We start from the raw sequence: 11,061 nt of genomic DNA on the forward strand, positions 1-11,061 counted from the left end.
AGGAGGAAAAATACAATAACATTGTCATATTACCCATCTCAACTGTGTAACAGCACAGTAAAAAGAAAAGCACGCAGTATTTCTTTCCACCAGCTGCACTGTCACATGCACACAAATACACATTATAACACACACAACACCCCCAAAATACTCAGGTTTTCTTGTGAAGAAAAATGGAATTAAGCCATTAAACATCCTTTAATTGTACTGCCAAAAAAAAATATATTGAACTTCTCAGAACAAAGGCCTTCTGTTCTTCCACAGTTTTGCCCAAGCTAGCTGAAACTGCAGCTTCAACATATCACCCAGTGCTGCACCTAAACCCACTTCAACCTGAAAGGGCACTTTAACCTTTTCCAGAAATAATTCAACTACAACACTTTAAACACATCTTTATCATGCTCTACTTGCAGAACAGACACAACCAAATTCAAAGGCTCTGTGGAAATCATCAGGAGTAGCAATCACACAAACCAACAGTTGGGAACTGCAGGGAAAAGAATGCACCATAATAGGAATGCGTTTCCATCAGCACACCAACCAGCTCCTGCAACTAAAGCACCTCTGAAGAACAACGTCCTGAGCAGTTCCAAAAAGGAGAATCACAGTCACGGTTACGTTGATTCTTTCAAAGAAATTCTTAGCAGCAGAGGAGAAAAAAGGAGTAGTTGACACGTAAAGTCCATGTGCTACAATGTAATATTCACAGAACACAGACACCTGATGCTGCTGTTGTGCTAGGACACCTGTTTGTTGGCTCTGTGGGGTTGCTGTGGGTTTCTTCCAAAGCACCTAGCACTGACTTCTGTAGGAGTTTGCTCCCTATGTCACAGCAGTAACTGACACAACCACTGTAGGAGGAACAACATGCATGAGAACACAACTTCTGCATGTGTGACTGTCTGAAAAGTCTTTTTTTTTTTAGAGTATTCAAAATAAATAGATAATACAGAGTGCATTACTTCAGGTATAATAGGAAGGTTTGTCCTGATCTCTACCTGTACAGGAAAAAAATATAAATCTGTGATTACTAAGCCTTTACATTTTACATTCTGACTCAAATAACAACTCCAAAACTATTTCACCCGGGAAGAAATCTATCCAACACAACACAAACCAAAGTCTTTCCAACCCCTACTCCTTGCATACTGCTGAAGCAATCTCAATTCCTCTTCTATTAATTGGCATTTGCTTCTTTTAGCAGTGAATGCACACAATACACTACTCCCAAACTTCAATAACTGGGCTCTATATAACTATCTCTATGTCACTTTCTACTGCTTCTGGAATTCAGAACCTTACAGGAACTCAATCCTGAATTTTTACAGATTGCAGATTTACAGAAAACACCACTGGTGACCCAGTGCTGGAAACCATCACCCTCAGTGCAGCGGATTTAGCAGAAACTCAAGAAATGCTGCCAGCTGAAGCAAGGGGAAAAGCCTGCAGATAGCAGAAAATCATATACAAGATCACAATCACAACCCTTAGAAGTCAGAATCCTCATTTACTAGTAAACAAACATCATAAAGCTCGATCCATCTGATGGAGAGTGTTAAAACAGAACTGTCAGTCCCAAAGATTCAAAGGTGTTACAGCATCAGTGCTGTATGAAACAGGACTGCAACTACATGCTATTGAAGGCTGCAAGTTTGTGCACAGCCCGTGGCTGCTGAGTTCCTTGCAGGATACATTCCGATGTCTGTGGGAATGCAGGAGTGGGAGGCAGGGAAGACAAGTCCAGGAGTCACAGAAAATGGTGATCTATGCCTCTGTGTACTTCAAACAACTGAAAAACTGGGCATTGGAGGATTTCAAAGCCTTTTCTACACATGGAATAATGAAGATTTTTGATCCGCTCAGATCTACGCTATGGAACAGCTGAGAACAATTACACCATTACAACTGCACAGATACTTTTTTTTAATATGTACAATTGTTTAAGCAGAAAACAGTTTGACATCCGTGTCCAAAGCCTGGGAAAACCAATTTGGTAACAAAAAAAAAATCAACCCTCAAAGCTGCTGATATATTTTTTTTTCTGTCAGAGAAGGAAGAAGTGACAAACAGCTACAAGAACCTCAGGACAGACTGCAAAGCCCAAGAAAGCTGCAACTTATCACATCCTGTGACGTTCATATATTCAGAGATGATTTGTCTTCCTGAAACACAGGGATCTAAAGCCAATATAGGAATACTCCTGTCATTGCCAAGAGGTGACATTTTTATATGCCTGTGCCTTGCTGCTGAGAAAGGAAAAGGCAGGTGGCAGGTCTTGATCTCACTTGCAACAGTGCTAGCTGAAAAAAAGTAAAATGATCTGGTATGTGTAATGCCACAGTGAGATGGAAAGGACCGCAATAACAGCGGGGTAGCAAAGTCTTTGGCTACAGCAAATGAGCCCAAATGCAGCAGTTGCAGAGGAAGAAACGAAGGAGAAGAGCTGCTCACCTTGGGAAGGCCTCAGGCAGGAAGGGATCTCCAACCCTTCAGTGAGGTCTGGGAAGGGGGGGATCCCCTGAGTTGGCCCTGCTTTCCCACCAGGTGCTCAATGGTTCAGGCTGTGACTTAGCATTTCCACTACAGCACGCAAACCAAAAGATGCCTGAACTAAACCCACTCTGCCCGCAGTCTGCCCTGAATAACTAGCTAGCAGGATTAATGATCCATCATGTCTGATGCTCCTTTGCTACAGAATGATCCCGAGGGACCCTGATTTAAACAAGACACTTCCATTCAACAATCGTTCCTGGTGTAAAAGAAAACAGCAACAGAAATGAAATGAACCTGGGACCCAAAGATAATGCTGGTAACCTTCCAACAGCACTTTAAGATAACTTTGTATCTGTTATTTGAGAAAAAAAAATAATTGGTAATGGTACTTACACACTAAAAAACCTGCAAACCCAACTACGTGAAACCAGAATGCAAGCTCTGCAGTGTGCTGATTCTGAAGGCAATAGGAGTTCTTCCAGAGATGATCCACGATCATCATTTCTTTTTAAAGAAATTATGAACTGCTGGTGGTCCATCGCTATGATGCAAATACTGAATATCTGCATTTAAGCTAGACTGCTTGAATAACATTTGAGCAGCATTAATAGGACCACAATAGAGCACAGTAACACTAAATAATAGAATCAAGAATTAAAAAAAATATATATCCTTGCATTGAAATTACATAACTACAGTAACACAAGATAGAGACAACAGGAGAAATGTACTGACAGGGAAGAGCGCACTCTCTGTTGAGCTCATGTCTCAAGTTCAGACTCCTCTCTTCCAGCAGTGAAACTGGCACCCAGCCTTTCTGACTACTTCCACCAACTGCCCTCCAGTTCTTCATGCAGCACCACCAGGTCTATGAAAGGTTTAACAGAATGCAAGAGAAGGACAGCAAAAATCCCCCCAAAAGAGCCAGAAGGAACATGAAGTTCTCACTGCCTCGAGGCTTCAAAAGGTTTAGAAGATTTGGGAGGCAACTCTTAATTTTTAAGGCTATTTGTCTCTGTAATATCAGGTTTTAAGCTTTATGAACGAAGTGCTTAATTTCTGTCCAGAGCTTTGTCAGTTATTTCCTTTGTTTTGGGTTTGATTTTAGTATTTTCAGTATTTGTAAGTGAGGGGAGCCAGAATGCATTTCCTCCTCTGAGGAAAAGTATCCAACTCTCCCTTGCCTCCTGGATCATAAGAAAGCAATACAAATTGAAAATATTCAAATTAGCAGACCATACTTAAATGATAGAAGAGGGAACCAAAACATAATAATAGTTTATTCCAGTTAGAACAGTTAACAATCTTGGACCGCTGAATGAAGCCCTTAAGCACACAGTGACTCTTAAATGAGCGCCGAGGGCAGTAACAGGTATTAGGGCAGAAGTAGTAATTAGTCTAGATTAAATCACTGTGCAATTTGTCCACCTCAGTCCTATACTCACAAAGAAGCAAGCCACAGGTCTGACCTCCTGTAAGAATAAAGGCGTGTGCCAGGGAGAAGAAAAGGGGAAAAGACAGACATGAGTCCTGTGTTTAGTCCTGCTGCATCTCCTGGAACCTGCTAGAACCCAATACTGTTAACAACCACAGTGCACAAACAACACATAGGATTGTGGATCACCAACTACAAAATGGAAAAAGAAAGAACTGAAAACAAATACTCCTGGGTCACCAGAGAAAATCATCTTCTAGATATGTACTGAAGACAGCTCTGTTTGCTAAGTCATGGCAGGCAGCAAACTTTGACAACTGGAGAAGGCTCCAGAAGGGAGCAGAGAGATGCACAGAAAGCAAAGCTCACTCCACCAAGAACATCCACCCAATTAAAATACTTTCTTCAGTAAAATACAGGCTGTAAATGCTCCTTGGGAAATAGGCATTTGCCAGCTACCAGTTCCTTTGGGAGCTGCTGTCGAGCATTTATTGTTCTGGGATGTGCACAGGGCTCAAGTAACTTTCCAGGTAGAACCACTGTGCAGAATCCCAGTAACACTATCCTTTGGATTGCATTTCCAAGGTACGGTTACCAAAGTTCTCTACTCTCCAAACACTTAGATTATTTCCACAAAAACCTAGAATTTTCTAAGTGCCAAACTTAAAGAATGCTTAAAAAAAGAAAAAAAAAAAAATTGGTGCATAAATATAATTTGAAAGTGTAATGGTTTAAAATGTACCATTTCTTGGAAATGATTTAATTCAAAGGAAGTCTGAAGGAAGTGACAGGGCAGAAAGCACCCTCAGTTCAGGCCTTTTTTCCACTCAGAAGTGACAACAGGAGTGGGACGCTGCTGAGCGAGCACAGAGCTGACCCCTTTCCAGCACTTATTCCTCACTGCTGGCTGTGAGCAAGCAGCTCCGCGCTGGGCTTTCGGTGCTGCGAACCAGGACTACCTCCTTTCCCACTATGAGTAATGAAAGTCAACAAATAGCTGTGGTCTGGAAAAAAACAGAGCTAGTGGCTGATTTTCTAGGAAACGGGTCCTAGTTTCATGCTGCTTCCCCCCTGGCACATCCCTGCAGTCAGGCTGCTGATGTAACAAGAGACGATAGGAACTTCTGTTTTGCACAGCACAGCACAGGGAGGATTCTGAAGTTACACAGTATCTCAGTCTGCTGGTATTATTGCTGGAAGCGTCTGACAAGAACAGCATTTTCTTGATCTATAAAAACAAGAAACCATCAATTTATTTTCTACAAGGCTTCAGCTATCTTTCAACTATCCTACAACGCAGCACAGAAACATCCTTCACTGAGATCAATTTGGGATGTGTTTCTTACACGACCCACACCTGAGGAGTCAAAAGATGGCCTTTGCTTTGAAGGAACAAACACTGGCCAACTGCTCTTACCTTCTGCCACGTGTTACTTCCCTGAATTCTACACTTGCATTTGTGAAGGCTGAACTAAACCTGATGCATCTGCTGTCTCTGTATTTGATACATGTTCTTCTGCGTTTCCAAAGAGAAAAAAGAATCAGAGCAAAGAAATCATAGGGAAAGGGCAACAGCCACCGCTAGAAGAAAGGCACACTTCAGTGGATTCCACACATGCTGCACTCAAGTGAATGGGCAATGTCACATGCATTTGTGAGAGCACAGACTGCCATTACAAGCAGCGAGCTCCTCACGCTGGCAGAGACGGCCCGAACCACGATCAGAAGCCGAAAAGACAAGCTTTGAGACTGCTCTTCCTCCTCATCCATTTCCACAGAGTGACAGCTGGAAGACAATACTCAAGCTGTAAGGGCATACCAACCCTCTTTTCATTCCTTACACTGTCAACCATCCTGAGCAGCAGCCTCTTAGGAAAAAGCACATCCCTCTCTGCAGCACCCAGCCCACCCATGGGTGACCTATCCAAAGATCAGGCAGCAACTCCACAGGCCATGCACTGGCTTCACACGGGCAGCCCTGCTGCACACACCAGACATCTCCTACTGCATTTTAAGCCCTTTTGGAAGAGAAACCACAGCATCTTCATTAAATAACCAGTTTAAGTCGGTTGTTTGGCTACCACTGCCTGACCTGTTGGAACCTCTTCATGAGAAGTTCTGGAGAAGCTTAATAATTAAAACGAGTTGGCAATCGATACTACTGTTTCCTTATAACCCATGAGAGAGCAAAGGCAATCCTGATATCCAAAACGCAGGCAATGCAAAACTAAACAACATCACCCAAACACCACGAGGTAAAGCCTAAGCCAAGGCAGCACACTGGCACTGATCCTTTCCTATGATCCCTGTACAAGGACAACGTACCAAAGAATGAAAAAAACCTTTGGTCCCTCTCCAGGAAGAGGTTCCTCCAGGAACCAGGCAGGAGAAAGAACCAACACTGCTGATGGATCGCTCCCTAATCCACAATTGCCAGATACTTGGAACTCGACGGATACGTGGAATAAAACCGTAAAGCGTTTCCACTGCCCCAAATCCATTTTAGTGCATCTCCAAAATGGATTAGAAAGGCACAAAAGCCAAATTATTTGGACACTAGAGTCAGTCTGGTAAAATCATTGCAAAATCAATTATACAACATGAGAAGTAACCCACCATTACTATAACATTTCCAGCTTAATTTCTACCATTCAGACTCAGCTTTCTATCACCTTTCTTGCCCTCAGCCCGAGTCATTTTTAAAAATCACATCCCTTATGTTCAAAGATGTACAACTCAAGCTCCCAAAGCCCAAGACACAAGAAGTAAATGCAGCTACTCAGCACACCACGGACTGAGGAAAACAGAAGGGTTTCCCTTTAGGACTCCTTTTTAATCCCCCTCACAGTTACTCAGTACACGTGCAAACACAGCAGGTGCTACACAAGACTCATACTGCTGCATACACTAAGAACTTACATGAATGAAATCACACGACCAAGATGTAAATCTCTATCAAATACTATTTTAAGTTCATCTTTGGTAGGTTTCATTGACAGCTGAGGAAAGGTCTCATTTGGGCCTTCTAATACTTGAAGGGAGCGTGTAAACAGGAGGGGGAACGGCTGTTTACAGGGGTGGACAGTGATAGGACAAGGGGGAATGGTTTTAAGCTAAGACAGGGGAGGTTTAGGTTGATATTAGGAGGAAGTTTTTCACACAGAGGGTGGTGAGGCACTGGAACAGGCTGCCCAAGGAGGCTGAGGATGCCCCATCCCTGCAGGCATTCAAGGCCAGGCTGGATGTGGCTCTGGGCAGCCTGGGCTGCTGGTTGGTGACCTGCACACAGCAGGGGTTGGAACTGGATGAGCACTGTGCTCCTTTGCAACCCAGGCCGTTCTGTGATTCTATTACTTAAAAATAATTACACTGTTTTACAGTGTGATGCATTTGACTGTATCTATTAGATAAGCCCTAAGGAGAATACTAACAACTAACAGGTTCCAAAAGAATTACCCCAACTAGACAAACTCAATTACGGGATGTAAACCTCTCTCTTTTCCTTCTGGTGCACAGAAGGGACGCAGGAACAAGAGTGCAAACATTATGGATGAGCAGAACCCTAATGCATCAAGTAATTAATTTTAAGCAACTATTAATTTCTGGTGATAACCAAATTTTATAGTCCAAAAATAAAATACTGTAACATTTATCTCCTCCTAAAATGAGCACACTGTTCAACCTCCACCTCTTTTTCCTGCAATTAGTTCTAAAGACGTGTTATCATAAAACAGGCAGGATGTCCAAAAACTCATTCACATATAGAAGCATGAAACTAAGAGCCCACAACTTACACATGCTGATGACAGCCCCACACACCTATCCTGATACCATCTGTAATAATGCCATATAATGCAGGAAAGAGAAAAATTCAAGTGTTTCTGGCAGCAGCCAGAAGGAAAAAGGCCACCCTGGGTATTTCTTCTCCTTAACTCCTTTATGGGGACATTTTGTTTAGTACCCCAAACCAGGTTTCTCCTTCAGCCCCTCTATTCCAGCTCTCCGTGCACTCCTGCTGCTCCACACCACCCCATGCAGCACTAGTGACTGTGCAGCCCTTTACTTCATCACTCCTCACAACTACATCACGAAAGTCACATGCCTAAAATAGGATGGTAGAGGGCTAAAATTGACCAAATCTTTGCAATTCACTACACTACAGCTCTTGTGAATGAAAAAGAACTACAAAAACTAGATGTGCTTGCAGTTAGCAACAAACCAGTGTTTAATGAGCACCAGCCTTTCCCAGCATTTCACAGGTTACTTAGGGCACAGCTTTCAGCTGTCCTTTAGCTTTGACCACTCTGCAAACGCACAGCAATATTAACCTACAGCCTGGCAGTGAGAAGTTACAGGGCAGACTGCTTGGCTTTTGAACCCACCTTCTGCTTTTGTACCCAGGCTTGCTCTAGCAGATACTGTGCTCCCATATAAAGGAAAGGAAGCCAGAAAGGCAAGGATAAGACGTGCCAAAACCCAGTTTCCTGCAGCAGAGGCCAACAAGCAGGCTACAAGGCCTGCTTTCTCACCCTGCCACCTACCCGCCTCTGCTAACAGGGGCTGGGCTCTGCACTAAGTTACAGACATACACACAGACCACCTCCTCTGCCCCAGCAGGATGAGAAGTAACAGCCACACAAGTCAGATGCACTTCTGCCACTCCTGCAGGGTTTGCTGGATGGGAACTAAGCCTCTTATACCCCCAGGGCACATCAGGGAGCGATTCTCTCTTCATTTCCTATTTTCCTAATGTCCAAACGAGTTTTGAAATCATGCTCATGGACAATAAATCACGACAAGGCTGCCTGCTGGGATCACAAAACTTATGAATGCATTCTTTGGTGATTAACTATTGCAACAACAACAACAAAAAATCTCCCTAAATACAGCTGTAAGTAAATATTTTCAAGTCAAACAATGCACATACAGACAGAGGGCATCAAAGCACGGGCAGAATAAAATACACATTTCAATCACCTATTTTAACACTAAAGATGGTTATGGCAAGGGGGCCTGGGAGAGTGGCAGGGCTGGGCAGCACGAGCATTGATTATAGCAGATCTTGAGACCTTCAGCTCAACAAAAGCTTCCTTGATCAGTGCTGCTACAGTGCAACACAGAGCTGGTGAGCCACAGGGATCAAGGCAAGATGCAGGCAGAGCAGCATGCAAAATACTGCTGGCTAAGCAGTAACTGAGAAAATGCCTAACTGAGGTGTATAATACGGATTTCAATTTACTGTTACCTATACTGTTTACAACCAGCCACTTGTGCTTTTCCTTTTGTTTCCCACTGACTGTAATTTCCCAGAGCAGCTCTCCATTACAGGGAACCAGACAAACCTGCTCTATCAGCAGTTTAAGATGGTGTCTGCCAAGAACAAGAGTGGAAAACTGGTGCATTCTCCTCCTGTGAGAGAGTTGGAAGAAGGAACTGGGAAAAGAAAAATATAAATAGGGTGGCAGAGCAACAATTTGCCTGGTTTATCTGGGCACAGGCAGGGAACACTGAGCTGGCAGAGCAGGCTTTGGAAGCTGGCAAACTTGAGGAACCAAACCCTTCAGCCACACCATAAAATTCAGATTGGTTTATCATGGACAAGAGAGCAGCTATCCATTTAATTTCAAAACGTAAGAGCTGTCTCCAGCATGATGAAGAAGATTACAAGGATGATTTTCATGGCTCTTGGAGGAGGAAGCTGAAATACAACAGAAAAGCCTGACTGGCAAACAAACAAACAAACAAAAGGCAAAATAAAATCAGGACAATTTTCTCCAGAAAGTTTACACAGGACATTTGGGTGTGCATCAGAGAGCTGGCTTTAACGCAGAATTGCTTTGTTGCACTGTGGGCTGTCAGAAGGAGCCTGAGACTTACACTGGCAAGGCAATTCCCAAGACCACACTACGCACAAAAGCATCACCCGCACTGCTGTGAGCTAGTATCTCAATGCTCAGACCCATCATCAGGGTCGCTGCTAAATTTACTGCAGTTAATGGAGATTAAATGACAGTAAAGCAGAGATGGCCAACAGAAGGAACCAGGTACCAACTTAATGTTTTAGGTACTGAAAAAAAAACAACCACTCAAATTCACGGAGGAGTTATTTGCTAATGTTTCTCACACCAAATCTGGCACTGCTCTCTAATGCAGGACTAGTTGAAAGAAAGAAGTCCTTCTCATGCCTGTCACAGCTCAGCATTAGTCAGAAAATCAAAGTCCACCGAAGTCTGCACGAGGACTGAATCCCTGTATACCTGTGGAAAGCATTTAGTCCCATTTTGGATACAAAGGGAAACCAGCCAGTAAATTCACCCACAGCATTATGCACAGGACGTGTCCATAAAACAAGAAGATTCTCTTGTGTTGATATCTGCCCGCACCCTTCCTCTGACTTCCTTCTTATCCTCTAAGCATGACCTACAGAAGAAGTGACCCTTCATGAAACAAAACCATACAAACTTAAGAAGAGACACTTGTTTTCTGGGTGTATGGAACAAACACATCAGAGAGCACATGAGTTAACTAAAAACACATAAAGAATGAAAAGCTTTCCTTATGTAATTAGCTGCCCCGTCCATAAGCAAGGAAACGAAGCCTTTGGATTAGAACAACACTTCCATCTCAGAACAGACAAAGGCTTTTAGTACTTCCTGCTGCTCTAAACACCAACTTTCTCCTAACTCCACAGATCAGTTCAATACCAAACTCATAAATGTTTACAGAAACGCCATTAACTTAACGCTGTCCAAAACTGATCAGTTAATGACCTCACCAGCTTCCTATTATGGGCTTTATCTATAGCAAGCTGCTCAGTCTGAGCTACAAACGCAGCAAAACACTGAACGCAAGGCAGAACACACTGAAACCACACACATTAGCTTTAAAACACCAAATTAATTATAGAGCAAAAGTCCACATAAGCTTACAATACGAGCATACTCACAGCATTTCTACAGAACGGACCTAAAATACTACACCTTGCTTTTCAACTCCCAGCCCAGGAGACTGGACAAAATCAACTCAGCACTTCAAAAGCATTCCTCTGCAAGCTTCCTGCCCCCCTCCAGACAGCCAGTTTCTGCAGCAGGGAAAGACTTGGCTTTTGTTTGGGCCTTGCAAGTTTACCAGCT

The 11,061-nt window shown here is 43.1% G+C and overlaps 1 protein-coding gene across 1 annotated transcript in view; it reads right to left on the reverse strand.

The window, feature by feature from the left end:
- ZC3H6 (zinc finger CCCH-type containing 6) overlaps window positions 1-11,061 on the reverse strand; it is a 28,867-nt gene that overhangs the window by 15,576 nt on the left and 2,230 nt on the right. The gene's annotated exons all lie outside the window — the stretch shown is intronic.

The sequence above is a fragment of the Lagopus muta genome, chromosome 2, assembly GCF_023343835.1.
Source record: "Lagopus muta isolate bLagMut1 chromosome 2, bLagMut1 primary, whole genome shotgun sequence".
In the NCBI taxonomy this organism is placed as follows: Eukaryota; Metazoa; Chordata; class Aves; order Galliformes; family Phasianidae; genus Lagopus; species Lagopus muta.